Consider the following 20,902-nt stretch of genomic DNA (forward strand, 5'->3'; position numbering starts at 1 on the left):
AAAGGATAACAAGAAAAACAAAAGAATATTTTATTTAAGGTCAAAATTTACTTTCTAAATATTGGATTGCTTTTTCTTAGTAAAACCATTGAAAACCATTTATGATCTTACCTTTTATTTGTAAATGAAGTCCATGTGCCTGTCCTTCTCCACGAACATCTCTGTCACTTTCTTGTAAAAGTCCATGTTATTTTCCTTTAGTTTTAAAAATCTTAATCTTCCATTTTGGCAGTCAGTTGGCACAAAAAATAAAAATAAATGGAGCGCTGCAGTGCACTTGACTTTTCTGATATCGCTAACTTATTGGCGCCCAGAGCCTCTGCGTAGAAGAACAGCAGCAACGAGCACCTGTTTGGCTCACATGCGCCCCCTTCAGGGCTACACAGTACTGTCTGCCTCACCTTGTGCCTTTTCCCTGTGGTTTGATGTCTGATCAGCAAGACTAAATATGTCACACACATTCATTAAGATATTAGCCAGACTCTGGAAATTCAGGGTATATAATAAACGTGTCGGCAGGTGACCTGCGGAGAGACAGCAACAGGCACGTGCCAACTGCATGTATCAACCCCACGTGTTTGGGAGAGTGCAGTCCGAGGTGAGGTGAGGTTCGTCACTGCCGCACCTTGCGTTTCTCCCCTGTATTTCAACAGGAAATGCGTCAACTGAGCAATTTTTGACTATAAAAATGATCACAATTATTGGCATCATACAGAAAACAAATTTATAGTACAGACCAGTAAACACATTTATTTTATGTTATCATTATTAGTTTTTTACTTTTCATGATGACAGGTGAGGCAGACCGCACATCCCTGTATCAGACACAGCTCCTGCAAATAACCAGATAAAAAGTGAGGATTTGACTTCCAGCCATTAAAGGTGATCCCCAGTACTCTGCTATTGATGTGTATAATTGTTTACAAAGAACATGAGAGAGAGACCTGTGTCAAACTAAATGCCCAGTATATTACTGCCATCAAGAAAAACTGCAGTCAGCAAGTGAGAATCCTCACGATGTGTTTTCGCTGAGGTTTCTACCTGAAACTCATCTTCAAAGGACTAACACCACCTGACATGCATCATCAAGTGAAGACATTCATTTATGACTCAATGGGGAAGAGCAAAAAAGAGAGAAAAATGTTGATCTACACATGGACATCATATCTCAAAACTCTAACTAGAGCTCCCCATAATGGTGGTATGGCCAGTGAATAATATGGCAAAATGTAACTCTCTTTACATTTAATGGGGAGATGGGTGCCTCCCACCCTTTTTCTTACCTTAGAGTATTTTTACTGCAAAATTTATATCTTTATTAATTTAACATGTGTATAATCCTTATCATAAAATCAGTGCCTGTGCTAGATTAGTTTGTGCCCTAGGCCAAGCTTTTAGCGTGCCAACCAACTGTTCGGTAATTTGTTTTTTTCCCCCCTTATGATCTGCGCCCCAGGCGAATGCCTAATTAACCTTAATAGTGGCACTGGCCCTGCATACAATGCATTGTATTGTTAATGCTTTGGTGACACAATTTTTTTTTGCCATGCCATTAAAGCTATTTAGTGGGCAATGGGATTCAAATTTTTTTATCTTTTTTTTATTTTTTTTAAACTTCGACTCTTCAATCTTTATAACTTACCCCCGTTTTAAAAGAACTAATAATTTCAGTCATCAGTAGATGACTAAAATGATCAAAGCCATACAACTTGGGATAACCTGATGTTTTTATTTTACCTTACAGCTATCTAAAGTCATGGGTCATGTCTGTATAATGTCATCATTGAGCAATTCTATTCAAATATCTGACCGTTTCAGCAACTGATACATTTTGGTGCATTTCTGTTTTTTATTGTTAATGAAAACTATAAAAGTCAGTCATTTTCCAACCTGCTATAATCCAACACAGGGTCACTGGGGTCTGCTGGAGCCAAATCCCAGCCCGCAAAGGGCGCAAGGCAGGAATAAATCCTGGGCAGGACGCCAACCCACCGTAAAAAACTATAAAAGGCTAGACAAAATGGAAGAAAAGCTGATTATTCATTGTTCTATTTCCACCAAGGTGCACACGTGCATGTACAACATTTTGTTGTAGCTCACAAAAACGTAAGTGAATGAGCCAACCCCTCTGCTTCGCAAAAGTTTATAAGGGTGGAACAACACTACAAAAATCAATTATTAAGATTTGGGATGTCTGGGAAACCCATTGGTGAGTTCTTTGAACATCAAACTGATCCAATTAGCTTTTCTTATGCCCTACCATCAGGAACATTAATTCATTCACATTTTGATGGTTATTTCATTTAAAGTATTATGGTTTGGGAAACATAGTGAAGCAAAGCTCAGAGACCAAATATTTCAAGAAATAACCCTGATAGGAACGAGAAAGCCCTAACGTGATCTGGGATCAAGCTGTCCGATCAGACTAAAACATTTTGGGTTAGGGTGGAATAGGCAGACAGATTTAAAACAATGGCTGGAAGATGGACTATACAGGAATCGGAGTCAGAATACCAAGCCAGGATCATTACCAAAAAATGTACTGTTTAAACCTTTCACCAAATCCAAAAACTCTAATCAAATGTGACAAACACATGGATGCTCTTTTGCCGTATATCAAAGCAAAGCAAATAATGAGACTGTTCCAGTTTTTGAGTTTCTCCAACATCGTGGGCAATTTGAAACATGTGCAACACCAACCTTTATACTGTTACTTTAAGTGACGTTGACTGCCAACCATCAAGCCATAGTAACAGGGCTAGAAATCACTTGAAAATGGCAATGCCCATGGGAAAAAACATGATGATGTGCCAGTATATGAAATATTTTTTAGGTCTTCAAAAGAACATTATTTTTCACTTTAGATGTTAAGTATAGAATCCCTCATATTCCAAAACAATAAGTGAAAAGCAAGAAAGACAAAAAAAATTCTAGACAAAGCGAGGCTGACCGTCATCAGAACACACATCTAGTGTTTGCAGAATTACACATATTAGGGTCGCCAACAAGCTGACTAAATTTATAGGAGAAGTCTGGGTGTTTTGAACACCGCTTGGCAAGAAATGTCTCCTTCTGTAAAATGTGCAAACACAAATAAACATCCATCTATCTATCCATTATCCAACCCGCTATATCCTAACTACAGGGTCACGGGGGTCTGCTGGAGCCAATCCCAGACAACACAGGGCGCAAGGCAGGAAACAAACCCCAGGCAGGGCACCAGCCCACCACAGCACAACTAAACACTGGAAAGTAAAGTGTGTTAATTAATGTGTGGAGCTTGCTGGATTAAAATATGGATCTTAACTCGGCCTCCTCAGACTAAACATATTCTCGCTCTTTGTTACAAGCTTTTTTGAGGTGACAAAATACTTTTGATTGGCGTTGCAGCACTTAGTTTTTTCGTAAGTTCTTGTGTTATTGTTGTCTTTCGGGAGAACTAACTTCTGCCCAGATGTAATTTCTATATTCTACCTGATGCTGTCAGGTTAGAATATGGAGGGTTAGGCAAATTCAGTCATAAAATAATGGGTTATTTGTTAAAACCGTGTCCATAAAGTGATAAGGCAGGCAGCTATTTAGAATCTGACTCCAATACAGAATTGTGATTTATAGTAATCTTAAACCAAGTTTTTAAATATTTTTAATAATTTTACATGTATGTAATACAATATTCAAAAGGTCTGCATTTAAATCGCCTGCAAACTTTATTTATTTATTTTAAACTGGTGGTCATGAGCACTAAAATATCCTGGAAAACTCAGAGTGTGGGATCGTAAGAGAAAATGCCATAGGAGTGGTGTAAATATAGAAAAACTGAATTAACAATACAAAATGAATCCTGTTGTGCCTTTTTAGATAATTAAATTCATTCACTGAAATAAGTTTACCTGAACTTCGTAGATTAATTTACAATAAGCCCTCCACTTGTGTCCTTGACCAGGTCCCAGCAGGATTTTTTTAAAGAAGTCTCAGATGTGCTCATAAATAGTGTACTTGACAGTAGATACCAGGGTCTACCCAGTCTAAAGACTGCAGAATTTAAACCCTGCTCAAGAAAAATCTCCATTCCTGTGTGCTTGACAACTTTCGCCTATTTCTAACATGCCTTTTTAAGTAAAATTCTACAGCCGTTAAATGACTATTTAAAGAAACACTCTGATCTTAAGAAGTTAAAGTACAGTTTTAGAACAAATCACAGTACAGAAACTGCACTGGTTAACGTAGTAAATGACTTGCGAATTAATGCTGACAGAGGCCACGTACCTGTTCTTGTTCTATTAAACCTGAGCACAGCGTTTGACACCACAGACCGCCGTATTCTAATAAATCATCTTAGCCAATGGGCAGTCCTCTTGGGTAGTGTCATAAATTGGTTTCAGTCTTATTTAACACATAGGTAATTCTTTGTTAGTTGTGGTGATTGTAGTTCAGGGATCCCTGATATTGTATATAGTGTACCACAAGGATCTATTCTGGACCCCACTTATTAATTTCCACTTTTAATAAAATCCAACGTCTGTCTGTCTGTCTGTTTGTCCGCTTTTCACGAGAGAACTACTTTAGATCAGGTTTTTTTTTTCCAATAAGTTGCTTGAACATTCCAGTTGATTTTGTGACCTCTCTTATCGCGCGAAGTATCTTAGTTTGGTTGCGGCACTGATTTTTTTCTCGTGAATCTGAGAGAGACGCAGCGGGGCCGAGGGTAAGGGGGCGGGGCGTATCTTACACCCGCTTAGCTAGCAAACAAGAGAACTAAATAACGGATTTAGATCAGGTTTTTTTCTAGAATTTTCTCGAATATTCCGGTTGATTTTGCGACTGCTCTCATCACACTAAGAATCAGTTCGCTTGTAGGAACGATATATATTTGCACTAATCTGAGACAGAGGCTGCAGGCTGAGGGGATGGGGAAGCGTGACGTCAGGAGTGAGGAGTCGGTCTACCTCTGTGTTTTGGAATATAACTTGCCTCCACTTAGCTAGCGATACATTTTTGTTTACTAATTTTTAAAATTTTTTCCGTTTCACTACTATGCAGACGGAGCCGTGGGGTATGGCTAGTTCTTAATAATCTAGATAGTCATAGAATTATCATTCTGTTCAGTAAATTTGCAATCATTATTAACTTAACAAATGACTAATGAAAAGACAAGAGACAGAGCTGGAGGTTGCAGAGTTAAAGATGTTAAGTTTTGCATTGGGTGTGATGAGGATGGACAGGATTAGGAACGAGTACATTAGAGGGTCAGTTCAGGTTGGACGGTTTGGAGACAAAGCCAGAGAGGCAAGATTGTGTTAGTTTGGACTTGTGCAGAGGAGAGATGCTGGGTATATTGGGGAAAAGGAAGCTAAGGATAGAGCTGCCAGGCAAGAGGAAAAGAGGAAGGTTTATGGATGTGGTGAGAGAGGACATGCAGGTGATGGGTGTGACAGAACAAGTTGAGGAGGATTGAAAGAGATGGAAGAAGATGATCCGCTGTGGCGACCCCTAATGGGAGCAGACAAAAGAAGAAGATAAATTAACTTAATTTAGCGTAAGTGAAGTTTTTTTTGTCCATTTTGGCCATCTTACCTTAAAACAGGACTGTCATTTAGAATCTTAAAAAAAAACAATTCTTTATTTTAAGGACTCTATTTCTCTTAATTATATATCTTTCTTATTTAAGTATGCATCATTTATTTATCTTTTGTTAAATGTTTATTCATTAACCACCTAGTGCCTGTCTTACCTCCTCCCTGAACTCAACCTTGCAATCTTCCTTTTTCAGCTTTCACCATTTGATCATTGGCTCAACCGTCATTCTTCTCGTCCTTTTGATCTTCAATGTTATCCTACAGACCACTATCCTGTACTGCTTAACTACGCTTTCCCCTGCCACCACTTTGCAATCTACAATCTCCTTAATTATTCTTATCTAAATTTAATTTTGTTTTGCATGTAACTACTTCTTTGACATGTTGTAAAGCACTTTAGCATATTCCTTTGTGTGAAAATATGCTGTAGAAGTAAATTTTGATCTTGTTGATAAGCAGAAATACAGCATATCTAGTTAACGTTGTGGATAAATAATTGAATGAATTAATTGTTTTGTATAAATGGTTTGAATAATCATTCCACTTTAATTCATTAATACATTTTCAAGTGTGTTGTGTAATGCAAAAAAATCATATTTAATTCAGCATACATATCGTGTATATATATATTATGGATTTTATTCTAGACAATGGCATAAAATAATTTAAAAATGTGGATTTTTCCATCAAGTGACACAGATGAACACTATATAACCGAAATGCTTTGTCTTTGACCTTCTTTCCTTTTCTGCAGGAACAGCCTATAGCCTTTTTTACTTTCTCATATAAGAAATAGAGGGAAAGTATTGGAATCCTCCAAAAGTTCGATATCGAGATTATGATGAAACTCGACATTTTAGACCTCCCTCCTGAGTTTCTCATAACCGAAGTAGAGGGAAAGTATTGGAATCCTCCAAAAATTCCATTTCAAGATTTTGATGAATCTCGATATTTTGGGCCTCCCTTAGTCTGAAAATACCATTTTTGGAAATCTGTGTGTGTGTTTGTAAACACAATAACTTGAGTACGCTTTCAGTTAGGTCGACCAAATTTTACATTGAAGTATTGTGTACAAAACATAGATTTCTATCAACTTTTGGGCTATTTCTATTAATCAAAAATGGTATTTTACATTTTATTCGTGCAGCTGCAGAGTCCAATTTATTCAACTTTTACTTTTATAATAATTGTTCATTACATTATTCTTTTGATTTGTTGATGGTTCTTTAATGTACATAATATAGAAATATAATCATTGTCTTGCGATTTACTCCTCAAATATCCATCCCCATATCTGAGTATACGAGAAAGTCGAGGGGAGACCACTCCTGATTTTTTTACTTTGCAGATGCACACTGATGCAGCCCTACACTAACTACACTGTTCCACTCTACAGTAAGGCATGACTTTTGAAAGTTAATAACAGTTGTAATTTTTAAATATATAAACTCTTTTTAATATCTGTGGAAAGAGAGCATAACTCTAGATATTTCAAGGTTTTCTAGGAAGTTTTCAGCAGGTATGAAAAACCCTGAAGCAGAAAAATGAAGTCTACATTAAATCTAATTTAAATTGCTTAGAATCAATAATACATGAGTAATTTAATGTAGTGATTAAATTTGGCAATTTTTTCTCTTGTGTTAAAAATGAACATTAAAGGTGTCCCCGGCAGTCTGGCTCTGAAATAAAATATTTTCTTTTCATCATTAATTTGCATTTTAATAATGTATAATTTAACATGCACCGTGATGAATTTTACAAAGATTTTACTCATTCACTAGAATGATATATTACATTTTAACTTGCATAGTCAGTTGAAATAATGATACACGAAATTAGAACAGCTAAATATCTTCCAGTGTTAGATTTGGAATATAAATTTTTAAACGTGGTCACTTGTCATAGGTTCAGATGTACCTTGTTTTACCTAACACTATACCATTTTATTATAAAAACAGACAAAATATGTGAGATGCCTCAGTCATGTCATATATTGTCACAAACTCCACAAAGAGCCATAGCAAGGTTTGGGGCAGCCACCCATATATTTGGTTTCCTGGCTGCAAATTGCAATTAAATGATAGCACTGCTGTGCACAAACTGGAGTCCAAAACAGAACTGAGGGAATAGGGAAAAGGTGGAGGCTTTAAAAGGTCAGGGCAGGAAGTGACATCAAAGGGGCCGGGATCGGAAAGGTCTTCAGCCATAGGCTCGAGCCCAGACATGACGTCAAGGGGGCCGGAGCTGGCAAGACCTTCCTCTATAGGTCCGGACCCAGAAGTGATGTCAACAGGGCCAGGTGGAACTTCCTGTGAATGGTCTGCAGGAAAGCAAGAAAGAGTCAGTGCACTCTGCCACATCCCCGTCAGATCTGGAATTGCACTCACTCAAGCCCTTTAGCTGCCTCCCATGCACACGTGTGTGACAATATATATGCACACGCATATTCGACTGGTCAGTTTCTCCCAGTCTCCAGCTGTGTTTTCCAAATTTAAGATTCCTTTGTCAGGTAAAAACTACAAATTATGAATGTGATCCTTTAAAGAATTTTGTTTTGAAAGTAAAGACAATACAGAACATCATTAATGAAAGCAGACGTGTTTTCATGGTCGACATACATTGTCCACTAGTTGGACAGATCCTACTGAACATTATCTTTTCTAATTTGAGATAGTACAGACATTCCTACTTCATCATGAATTAGAGAGAGGTACAGAATCCTTCCATATGGACAAAATTAGTTAGCTACTTAACAACGTAATATAGGCAACTTCATTAGAATTTACTTTGAGGATGGAAGTTTCAATTAGTACAATCATAAAGAGGATGAAGATGTATTCAAATTCGGAATATTTCTGCCAGCTGTCACATATAAGCGGGGACACTGCCCGGCTGGGACGCCTGGATAGTCCCCCGAGTTGGACGATATTTCTCCTCAGCCATGAGAGGGCAGCCGCCCGGGGCTATTTGGGGGCCACAGGGACAGAGCTGGGACGCTCATTATGAAAGAACGTGGCCACCGCCGGGGGCGCCCAGACAATTGGAGAATCCTGGATGGCAGCACTTCCGCCACACCAGGAAGTGCTGCCAGAAGCAATTCTAAGGACACCTGGAGTGCTTCCAGGTGCTTTCCTGACACTTCCGCCACACGAGGAAGTGACGTCAAAGGGGCCGCCTCCCTCCAGTAGACGAGCCAGAGTTGGGAGGAAGGAGACAAAGCTTGTGAGGATGAGAGAGGAGGTCAAGAGAGAGAAAGAAGAAGAGAGTTGGTGAAAGAAGGCATTGTGGTGCTGAAAATATTAATAAAGAAGTGTGTTTTGGACATTCTGGTGTCGGTCTGTCTGTGTTCGGGGGTATGCTTTCCAAACAGCATAATAAAAAATTGATGCCTAGATGAACCTGAGTTGAGCGATTTAAGCCATAACTTGTGGCTGGGGCCTTGTAATACAGTTGGGAATATGTAATTTTTTTTAGATGCTAGAGTTTACAGATCTTAGATTAAGTCAGATTAATTCCTATCTAGCACAGGTTGAGGAGAAGTATAATTTGCAAGAAATTAAGCTATTTTTTGTTTTAAGCTATATTTTTCACAGAATATATTTTTTATATAGAAACCTCTTAAGTATCTAGATAATATCAGAAACTAAATGTTCAGCATTTAAATGATAGGGAAACGCATCATTTGCTTTTAAGGATTTAATCAGCAGGAATGACAGTAGAATAAAGTTCAACATGTACTACTACCAGATTCTAATTATGTTTTGAGACACTAAATTTTCTAAAAATGACACGCACAGCAGAGGCTGAATTAAGGAAAAAAATACCAGACTCCTTTTGCGTAACAACCCAAGTCAGTAAAGATTTAAACGTATATAATTTATACCAGAATACCAGTGTCTGTGTAATTGCCACGCAGGACCACAATTCCTTCTATCGTTGGTCTCTGAAGTAGCAATTTTCACAACTTAGCATATAGTGTTAGGAGTTTGATTCAACTTTTGTCCAGTTTATCACTTTATGATGAGTTTTCAAGGTTGCAGTGAAGTGTCACGTCAAGGCTTCAATTAGAACTGGAACATCGTAAGAGGACCTCCCAATGACCATTTCGGCATTCTCCAGATAGCTCTTAAAACATTTTCTGCACTGAGACAAGACTATTAACCAAGAGGACATTGATGTCACTATTTATGGTTGATACTGTTAAAGAATCCATCCATCCATCCATTCATTATCCATCCATCCATCCATTTTCTAACCCGCTGAATCCGAATACAGGGTCACGGGGGTCTGCTGGAGCCAATCCTAGCCAACACAGGGCACACGGCAGGAAACAAACCCTGGGCAGGGCGCCAGCCCACCGCAGGGCCTGTTAAAGAATCAATTTTCAAAAATGATAATCATACATGAAACGGACACTTTATAATACAAATGCATGCTATGCCCTTCACGACATATTTTGTAAAATTTAAATTCCAAAGTACATCTTTCTTTCCTCAAACTGCTCAAATAACTCAACATTTAACACTGTTGATCCATCAAAGTTAACCTTCTGCAATTGGATTTTGGGCTTCCTAACCAACAGACATCGGTGTGTAAGGATTGGTGGCGTCATATACTCCATACTGACTCTCAAACACAGACACTCCATAGGGCAGTGTGTCGAGTCGAGTCCCTTTCTCTATTCTTTATTCACTTATGTCTCTGTGGACAAACACAGCTGCAACTCAATAGTATATTTGCTGATGATACCTCCATCACAGATTGATCACAACAGCGACAACCCAGCTTACAGAGAGGAGGCTTACCTGCTGACCAAGTGGTACAGGACAACAATTTCACCCTTAATGTCCGCAAAGCCAAGCATCTGACTTCTACTTTTTACGTGATCAGATATCTGTGGAAGGCTTGGATTTCTCCATCTGTTCTCACCAACTAATTAATATGCAGCGGAGTCCTTCCCTACCGGTCGTATAAAATCGTGGTGTGTTATCTGCTTGATCTAACAGCACTGTTCAGAGGTTGGCAGAGGTGGCACAGAATACCAGCGCCCAACTGCCTTTTCAGTTCCTCAGATATATAAACTCACAGCCTTAGAAAGGCAAACAGTATTATAAAGACCTCAGTCGACTTTCACACTCCTCATGTCTAGGAAAGTTGATTAAGATACTGCTTCTGTCGAAAGGTCATGAAGTTACTTAATTAGGCATTATTGACGGCAAATACAGTACTTGCATGTAAGGTCAATAGAAGAGTCAAGCATTTTAAACAGTATATCAGTGTGTGTGTGTGTGTGTGTGTGTGTGTGTAATTTCATCATTGTTGCACTCCGTGCATGCCTATTTATTTATTTATTTATTTATTTATTTATTTTCATGCAAGTGTGTCCTGTAGGTTTTGTATCGCTCTCACTATTCTCACTATTCTCAGGAGACATGCAAGTAAGAGTTATATTCTATTGTGCACATGACAATAAATCTGAACTTTGGTTCTCATTTGTTTATCGAGTCTCTCTTCTTAATGCTTTTTGGGCCTTTTTTTTTTTTTGTAATCAATTTTTTATTGATATCTAAAACAATTATTTTTAGTGCGTAACAATAGCCATAAAAGGTATTTGCCTTCAGTTCTCATTGTTTCAAAAGGTAAAAACAGCCTCAGATCTTTCCTAACAATGGCCATAAATGAGTGAATATTCCGAATCTGTGAAGGTCATCGCACACCGTCAGGCAAGTCTGATCAGCAAGTGATTTCTTCATTCTAAATCTGCCAGTCTAGCATTAGGCTGTTGGAGTGCAAGCACTGCATGTTAAATTAGCATCTAGTTATTTTTACTTGGACAGCTTCTAGTACAGCTCAGGTGCTTTTGAAGAAGAATAACCAGACCTGCACACAGCTCTTCAAATATCAACTGCAGTTTTTGAGTGTCTACACTTTTTAATTACATTCCACAATTGTTATATTAGCTAATTTTAAGTCCAATGGACTATATACTAGTGTATAGTGCATTCCTAGATTTATTCGACAGTTATTCAGTTAACTTCTCCAACCATCTGCATACCTCCTGAGTTTTTTGATAATGCCTGGATCTACAGTCAGTGGCCAATTTATTAGGAACATCTTCTCTTTAGTACAAATATCCTGTTCCTCCAAGCAGTCAGTCATTTGGCAGCAACTCAGTATACTGAATATACGTATAGAAGTAAGCAGACATGGTCAAGAAGTATAGATGTTTTTCAACCATATTTCCTCTAGGGATGTAATGGAAGGATTTTTCTCTGTAAAAAGCAAAGGTAAAATAAAGAGTGCAGATAGGTGTTGGTCGCTTCAGTGTAAAACCAGCTGCAAAGACTAATGTTTTGGGAAAAACAGCCGGGAATGTTCTAAAGATACAGCCAAGGCTATGTAAGGAGTTGTTTTTCACTTCGAGAAGCTTTTTTCACATGTAAGCATATTACTGTGTCTTCTAGTACTAGGCACTGCCTCAGTCAGGGCCAAGTAGAAGAAAAACAATACCGTGTCTCGTGGGAAAGGGTGTGTGCTGAAACTGATCACTTCTGCATACACTGCTTCCACGTAGGCCGCTTTTGGGCAAGGACACCTAATTAGTATATAAGGGAAGGTTCCGCCCTCAGTTTCTTTGGAGTCTCAACCGTCTGGAAAGTGCACACCGCCTGGTATTTGGGACTAGGCACATGAGTTGATCCCCTGACGAGACTGACCTGCGGGCTCCCTCAGTCTACTGGTCTAGGATGATGGCTCTGGGTCTTTTGATAAGCATAAGTTTGTTTCTTTTGATATTATTGTAAGCATAAGTTTGTTTCTTTTAATATATTACTGTAAGCATATATTTGTTTCTATAATCTATTGTTACTGCATTATACTATTCATATGTATTTATATGTTATAATTGAATAAGTAAATTTTACTGAAGTATCGGACCTCTTCTCTCTGATTTTTGCCCACTTACTCTAAAGAACCCCTTGAACCATTTTCCCAAATTAAAACAAGGGGTCACTAGCTTCCTAGTTTGAATAAGTTCTTTTGTAATTGCGGTGTTTTAAGTAACCCGAAACTATATAGATATAATATTAAAAGGCGATATCTCTCCTATAGTGATATGGCGGTAAAAAGTCACATAAGAGAAAATAGCTTAGCTTTCTTTAGTGAAGATTTACGTGGCATTACAGACGAAGGAAGCCAAATGGCAAGGTAATTACCAAGGTGGGATCTTGATGTATACAGTCTGCTGTTTTTCATCACTGTGCTGGAAGGATTCTCAGGATGGATGACATTATCACCCATCTGTCCGTCAGCTTCGAGGTGTTTGGCTGCTGTCCAAATCTTTTATACTGTTTTCTCCATGGGCAGGCCCTTACTTAGGTTCCAAACAAGACAAGGAGAGGATTCAGTTTCATCTCTAACATACAGAAATAGGCCCCATTTTTGTAGTTGTCCCCTTCTCTCTTCAAATGCTTGCCTAGCAGTTTTAAATGCTGAAACCCTTGTGTGCTAACTTTGGCGTGGCCTGTACATGTGAGTGGATTTAAAAAATTATTATTGTACAGAGTACAGTGACATTAAACTTATATTCTGATTACAAACCAACTAACAAATATTATTAGAATGGACAAGACATCCTATCTAAGAAATTTTGACCCTGGTATAAAATGTTAATGTGAAATGTGGTGGTGCCAGCATCTTAGAAATGGATGCCCTCCAGGGATCTTTAAGTAACGGAAGCTTATTAGGGCCACGGAGAAGGAAATAAAAAAAATATAGACACAGTGAAGAAAAAGAAAGTGTATGTTGAGAATAAAGTCGACATGTTGACTTTATTCTTGTAATTTATTTTATCATTAAAGTAGAACTTCATCTTAAAATCAACCTTTAATTTACTAGATTTTCTCAAACCCCGTAATAACTAATGTAGCACATTAAATGCTTTGTGTTGTGTTCCCCGGCCCATGTTAATCTCTACATGCTTCTTAAACTGATTTCCACTTGCACTGAGAAGAGGTACAGGCAGCGATTGCTGCACAGAATACATTCACTTCGATATTTCTGCTCTCTGAAAATTTAGAATGCTATTATAAATACTTGATATCATTTTCATGATGAAATGAAGTTTATGAAATGGCAAAGTTAAACTAGAGAGAGAAAAGACAAGGGTTTAAAGTGGAAATGTCTAGAATATACTGGAAATGTCGACTTTAATCTCAACATAAACAGGAGAATAAAGTCGACATTTCCACTTTACTCTCGACATTTCCACTTTACTCTCGACATTTCCACTTTATTCTCGACATTTAAAGTGGAAATGCTGACTTTAATCTCGACATATTCTCAATTTACACTTTTTTTTTTTCTTCACTGTGTCCGTATTTTTTTTTTGTCTTCTCCGCTTCTGTATTAAGTATTGTGTTTTATAAAGTTTCAGAGAATGGTATGATAATGAAAAAAGTCAACGGCAGTGACCAGGCTGCTCATTCCATGCCTCCACTTGCCTCTTTCTAGTAATAAGGTGACACAACCACTGCAAAGTACTACTGGGAAAACTCAAGAAATGAAAAACAAATTAAAAAGAGCCACCTGAAAAGGATATCTTAGGCCAGCGGTAAAGGATATTGATTGAACTGGCTAATCTCTTGTGCATACGGAAAATAGGAAGCTGTTTTTAACTTTTATCTGAACCTTTTCTTTAGAAAAAAGTGCTCGAGGTCGGCTTTCTCTGATTATGATTTGAATGACAAAATCCCACAAAACTTTGACATTTTACATGTATGAGTATATGTAGATAAATATTTAAATATTCCATAACGTGAGTATCATAAGTACAGTATAACATGACAATTACCAAGATGGCACAATGCCTTATAGCAGCGTTTCTCAACCTTTAAGTATTTGCGATGAGTTTTCATAACAGTTTTAATAATGCCTCCCTAATGTTTTTTTGAAACCATAATAAAATTTATTCCTATAATTTTTGCTGCCCATACAATGCTACAAGTTTTATTATACCTACTTACCGTTCTCGACATTTATCTAACTCTATATTTATTTTTCTAGTATCAGAATGTAGTTAAAGTTCGATTGTTTTGGTTTCAATAGATGTATTTGTCATATTTTCGATTCTTGTTTTCTTTTATTCACATCTTCAGGGACGCGCCCCACAGGCTGAGAACCACTGCCTTATAGTGTAATTGTGACAGAAATCACTATGTCTTATCAAGTGCTTAATTAAGAATTTACATAGCATCGATAGTAAAAATATCTTTTTCATCTACTGCTCCTCTCAAATATGGAGTTCCTCAGGGATCCATTTTGGGTCCTAATTTTATTCTCTATATACCTTCACCCTATTAGAGCGATTTTTAGGAAATTTAACATTTCTTTTCACTGCTATACTGATGATACTCAGGTTTATATTTCCGTCTGCACATCAACTCCATAACTGTCTCTCTGAACTAAGATCCTGGATGGCTAATAATTTTCTTGATCTGAATCAAAATAAAACCGAGGTGCTTATAGTGGGTCCATCAGCTAAAGCCCAAATTGGTCTTGGCCTTCTCGGCTCTTTCTCTGTCTTTTCCAAACCTCAAGTCCGCAATCTCGGTGTTCTCTTTGACAGTAACCTCTCTTTTGAGAAACAAGTTAATTCTGTAGTCAAGAGTTGCTTTTTCCAACTTCGTCTATTAGGTAAGATCAAGCCTTTGATCTTGAGAAAGCTACTCATGCTTTTATCTTTTCTCGCCTTGATTATTGCAACTCGCTGTATTCTGGGATTAACAAATCTCTGACACACCGGTTACAGCTGGTCCAGAATGCTGCCGCTCACTTTCTGGTTGGGGCAAGGAAGTATGACTCTGTTTCTCCTATTTTAGCTTCTTTACACTGGCTGCCTGTCAGTTTTCGAATTGATTTTAAAATCTTGCTGCTAGTTTTTAAATCTTTACATGGGCTCAGTCCTGCCTGTTTATCTGAATTGTGTGTTTTACACCAGCCATCCAGAGTGCTTAGATCTTCTGGTCAGTTGTCTCTTGTTGTCTCTCGTACCAAATGTAAAACCAAGGGGGACAGGGCCTTTGCGGCTGCTGCCCCTCGCCTGTGGAACTCTACCTCATCATATTAAGGAGTCGTCTACAATTGAACTGTTCAAAACGAGATTAAAAACTCACTTCTTTTCACTTGCATTCAGTGACGTTCAGTAATACTGATGGTTTCCTCTTTGTGATCATATAACATTATTTCTATTTATTATCTATCTTATTTTATGTTCATATATTTTATTACTATTTATGTTTTATGTATTGTTTTTGTTTTTTTTTCTTTTATTCTATTATTGTAAAGCACTTTGGCCGCAGCATTACTATGTTGTTTTAAATGTGCTATATAAATAAATTGACATTGACATATCACCTGTAAGGCAGTGCAACACGAAGACCACTTCTTGTTCTGCCTCACAATTGTCAGAGTTTACTTTTGACTTCCCTTTAAAAATGTATCTTACTTTGGAGAACTCGGCAACCATTCATTTTCTTTAGCTCACTTAATTTAGTTACAGCTGCATGGAGTCAGAGAGACTGGAGTGCATCCCGGAAGCTTCAGATACAATACGAGGACTGATTTAGAGCGGAGTGGAGTGTTGCCAATTAACTTAGCATTTACAAGATTCTAAATCTGCCTGTGGTAACCTCTTGTCCCATCCAGGACTGACTCCTAGCTTCTGTTTAGTGCTGCTAGAATACAAGAGCTTTAATCCAGCTCTTCTCTCCCAGACTATTTATGAATTATGAGGGTTAAGAAAATGAATGATGGATAGATGATCTTCTTCAGTCTCATTTGTTTGCTCTGACTAGAAGAAAAAAAAAGGAATGCCAGCCACATTAAATATTCGTACTAGCGGTGTAAGCCCGTGCTGTAAAAAGCCTTTGGATTCTGGCACTTCAATCAGTCACATCGGCTGCGCATTAGCGGCTAAAAGAGGTTCTCTTGGCGATTTTTTGTTTTTGCGGACGTGCTCGCCTCCATTGTCTATCGCCGGCCAAGCGAGTTTTTCTCTCCTCGGAGGTTTCATTTTGCCGATGTGCTTGCCTCACTTGTCTATCAGCGGCCAAGCGAGTTTCTCTCTCCTGGGAGGATTCCCTTTGGTGACAGATTCTGCTTTCTTTGAGCTTCATGCTGTAGCCTCGCACTTCTGGGCTGGACAGACAGACACACACACTGCTATGCGTAGACGATATATATATAGTTAGTCACAAGAACGAGACATGGACAGATAAAGAGTTGGGGCAGCCACCCGTATAATATAGTATCCTGGCTGCAAAAGTCGTTTTCTTTAAAATACAGAGCACTGAAGTGCATACAACCGAGTCCAAAACAAGACTGAGGAAACAAAGGAAAAGGGGGCAGGTTTTAAAGGGGGAGACAGGAAGTGAGGTCGTATGGATCTGGCACGTGGTCTTCCACCATTGGCTCAGAGCGGAGGTGACATCAGAGGGACTGGAGCTGGTGTGGCCGACTTCCATTGGCTCAGTCCCGGAAGTGATGTCAGGAGATCCAGGTGAAATCCCCGGGGATGGTCTACAGGCAAGGGAGAAAAAGAGTCAGTGCACTCTGCCACCCCCCGGCATGCCTGCGAACTGCCTTCACTCAAGCCCTTTAGCTGCCTCCCATGCGCACGTGTGTGACAAGGCCCCCCCCTTAGCCCAGACCCGGCGGGTCGGGCGACCCTAACCGAGAGGTCGTGAACCCGAGAAAGAGCATCAGCGTTGGCGTGGAGAGGCCCCGACGATGAACGAGCGAAAACTTGTACGGCTGCAGGTCAAGAAACCACCGGGTGACCCGCGGATTCGACTCCTTGTGGAGGGCCATCCACTGTAGAGGTGCATGGTCCGTGACAAGGGTGAATTCCCGGCCCAACAGGTAGTACCTCAGCTGAGTAATCGCCCATTTAATCGCCAGAGCCTCCCTCTCCACCGCAGCATACCTGGTCTCCCGGTCCAACAGTTTCCGCTCAGGAACATGATGGGGTGCTCCACACCATCGACGCTTTGGCTCAGCACGGCGCCCAGGCCTGTGTCCGGCGTCCGCCTGGAGGATGAAAGGCAAAGAAAAGTTAGGTGCCATCAAAACAGGTGTGGACGTAAGGGCCTGCTTTAAGTCACCAAATGCAGCGCTGTTTTTCAGTCCATACCACAATGTTCGGGCCCTCTTCTTTGTTAAATCAGTCAAGGCGCCGCTCTCCAAAACCGGGTACAAACCGGCGGTAGTACCCGCTAACCCGAAAGGCTTGGACCTGCCGCTTGGTTCATGGACGGGCCATTTCAGAATGGCATCAATTTTGGAGCACTGTGGCCTTACGGTACCCGACCCACCAGGTAGCCTAAATATTTGGCCTCGCTTAATCCAAGAAGCATTTCTGGGATTAATCCGAGCCCGCCTCACCAAGTGTCCGTAATACCGCTTGGACATGCTGTAGGTGTTCCTTCCATGTGCTGGAATAGATGACCACGCCATCCAGGTAGGCAGCACTGTATGAGTTATGAGGCGAAGCACTTTGTCCACCAGACGCTGAAAGGTTGCTGGAGCCCCGTAACCCAAATGGAAGGACACGATACTGCCAGTGTCCGCTAGGGGTACTAAACGCGTTTTTCCTTCGGAGTCCGTTAAAGGAACCTGCCAGTACCCTTTCGTCATGTCAAGTGTGGTCAGGTATTGAGCCTGTCCAAGCCTCTCGAGGAGGTCGCCCACGCGTGGCATTGGATAAGCATCAAATTGGGAGACTTGATTGCCGACGGAAGTCATTGCAGAACCTCCAACTTCCGCCAGGCTTACCGACGAGCACAATGGGGCTGGACCAGGGACTATAACTTTCCTCAATCACACCTAGCTCCAGCATGCGCTTGATCTCAAGCTCCACTTCAGCCTTTTTTGCCTCGGGAAGACGATACGGGCGTTCTCGGACAACAACCCCAGGCTCTGTCACGATGTTGTGCTCAATCAGAGAGGTCCTTCCGGGGTTCTCACTGACTACCTCCCGAACGGTCCGGATAACTGTTTCCAGCTCCTGCCGCTGTCTGGGACTTAAGTCCGTGCCGAAGTTAAGGTCGTGTGTGTGAGCGAAGAGTGAGCGGGGCTGGCCGGAGGAGGGATCGGGGTCCCTGTCCTTCCACGGTTTCAGCAGGTTCACATGATAAACCCGCTCCTTTGGCCGACGCATTGGGTTGACTCACCAAATAGTCGACCAGTCCCTTCCTCTCCTTAACTTCAGAGGGGCCCTGCCAGTGGGCAAGCAATTTAGAGTGGGAGGTAGGCACTAGGACCATGACCCGATCTCCGGGCGGAACTCCCAAGAGACGTGCAGCGGTTGTAGTACCGGGCCTGTGCTGCTTGAGCCTCCTCCATGTGACTTTTAAGGACAGGCCGAATCTTTCCAAATCTATCGCATAACTGCGCGATATACTCCAGTATGTTTGTGGAGGGAAGAGCCTCTTCTTCCCAGCCTTCTTTTAAAATATCTAATATGCCCCGAGGTTGTCGCCCATACAGTAGTTCAAAGGGGGAGAACCCCGTGGAGGCTTGTGGGACTTCCCGATAGGCAAAAAGGACGAGGGGGAGGAGCTGATCCCAGTTCCTTCCATCCTCGCTGACCACCTTACGCAGCATTTGCTTGAGAGTTTGATTAAACCTCTCTACTAATCCGCCGGTTTGAGGATGATACACCGAGGTCTTTAAATGCTTTATTTTCAGTAATCTGGCAGTCTCCTTGAACGTTTCCGAGGTGAAGGGGGTCCCCTGGTCTGTCAAGACTTCTTTGGGGATCCCCACGCAATACCCCTAGTAATTCCCGTGCGATGGCTTTAGAGGTAGCTGAGCGCAACGGAACAGCTTCGGGTATCGTAGCGTAATCCACGAGGACTAAAATGTACTTGTGTCCTCGGCTGAGGGCTCCAGGGTCCCACCAGGTCGACCCCATTCTGTGGAAGGGAACGCCAATCAGTGGAATAGGAACAAGAGGAGCACGGTCCCTCCTAGGAATTTGTCGCAGTTGACACTCCGGCAGGAAGCGCAAAAGCGACGAACCTCCTCATTAATTCCTGGCCAGTAGAAACGGAGCTTGATCCGCTCCAGAGTTTTTTCGGTGCCCAGGTGGCCACCTAGGAGGTGGGCGTGTGCTAGCTCGCAGACCTGCCGCCGGAAGGTACGCGGCACTAGCAGCAGCCTCGGCCTCCTGCCCGGCATGCATTGCTACACGGTAAAGGAGGTCATTATCTAGCACAAAGTAGGGGCCCTGTGGCATCGACTGATTAGTGCGCTGGCCATTGACAAGGACCACTGCATTTTTACAAACTTCAGGGAGTCATCATTCCATTGCTCCCTTCTAAAAGAAGCCGGCGCTTTTTAAATTGGAACCGCAACACGGAGAGAGGGTCAGCGCCGACCTCAATGGGCGTGGTTTCCTCCGCTCCCGCGCGCTGGTGGATGACGGTTAGCCCGCGACGCCCGGAGTTGCCACGCCAGTCAGGGCGACGCTTCGCTCTCTCTGCCGGCTGATTACACGGCGTGGAGGCAGCTTGAGACGGGTTATCTCCGCCCATAACGAGGCCCAAATTAACCCCGGAGTGGTATGTGTCTCACCGCTTTGATTTTAGACCAGTCCCGCCCTAGTATCACCGGGTGTGGAGGATCAGGTAGGACCGCTACGGTGAGTTTACGAACTGACCCTCCGTAACTGATGACACATGCGGCGGACCTGTACCAGCGGATGTCTCCGTGGACACAGGTTATACCGGTCTTAAATTTTAGCCACTGTTGCGGTTGCACAAAGCGGCGGGCAACAATGGAAATGTTGCTGCCGGAGTCGAACAAACCTGTGGTCTTGTGTCCGTTGGCGATCACCACGCCAGTATGTGGGACCGCCAACGGATTAGCCAGAGCACACCAACCCTCCTCGCCTCCACCTGCATTCCTCCTTGCCCCAAGCGGTTTGCGCCATGCTGCACCGCGGACGCCATACGAGCTCCGGATTGTACAGGGAGGGGCTAGGTCTTGGAACGCACTCGCTGAGTTTGACATGAGGACGGTTCTGCTCCCCCAGAGTGTGAGGCCGCCCTCTGCGTCTCCATAAGCTCTATGAGCTCAGACATGTTCTTAAACCGCCGCCCCAAACCGCTGGGTGAAGCCACGGGAAGCGCTTCCAGGAGCAGATAGCAAGCTACCTGCTCTATTATTTGGTAGGGCGTGTTTTCAAATGGCCGTAGCCAATGCCCTACCATTGCCCATAAGGACCAGGCTTGTTTGTTGGTCGGCCGCTCAGGGTCCAACCTCCA

Source organism: Polypterus senegalus, chromosome 16, assembly GCF_016835505.1.
Source record: "Polypterus senegalus isolate Bchr_013 chromosome 16, ASM1683550v1, whole genome shotgun sequence".
Classification (NCBI taxonomy): Eukaryota; Metazoa; Chordata; class Cladistia; order Polypteriformes; family Polypteridae; genus Polypterus; species Polypterus senegalus.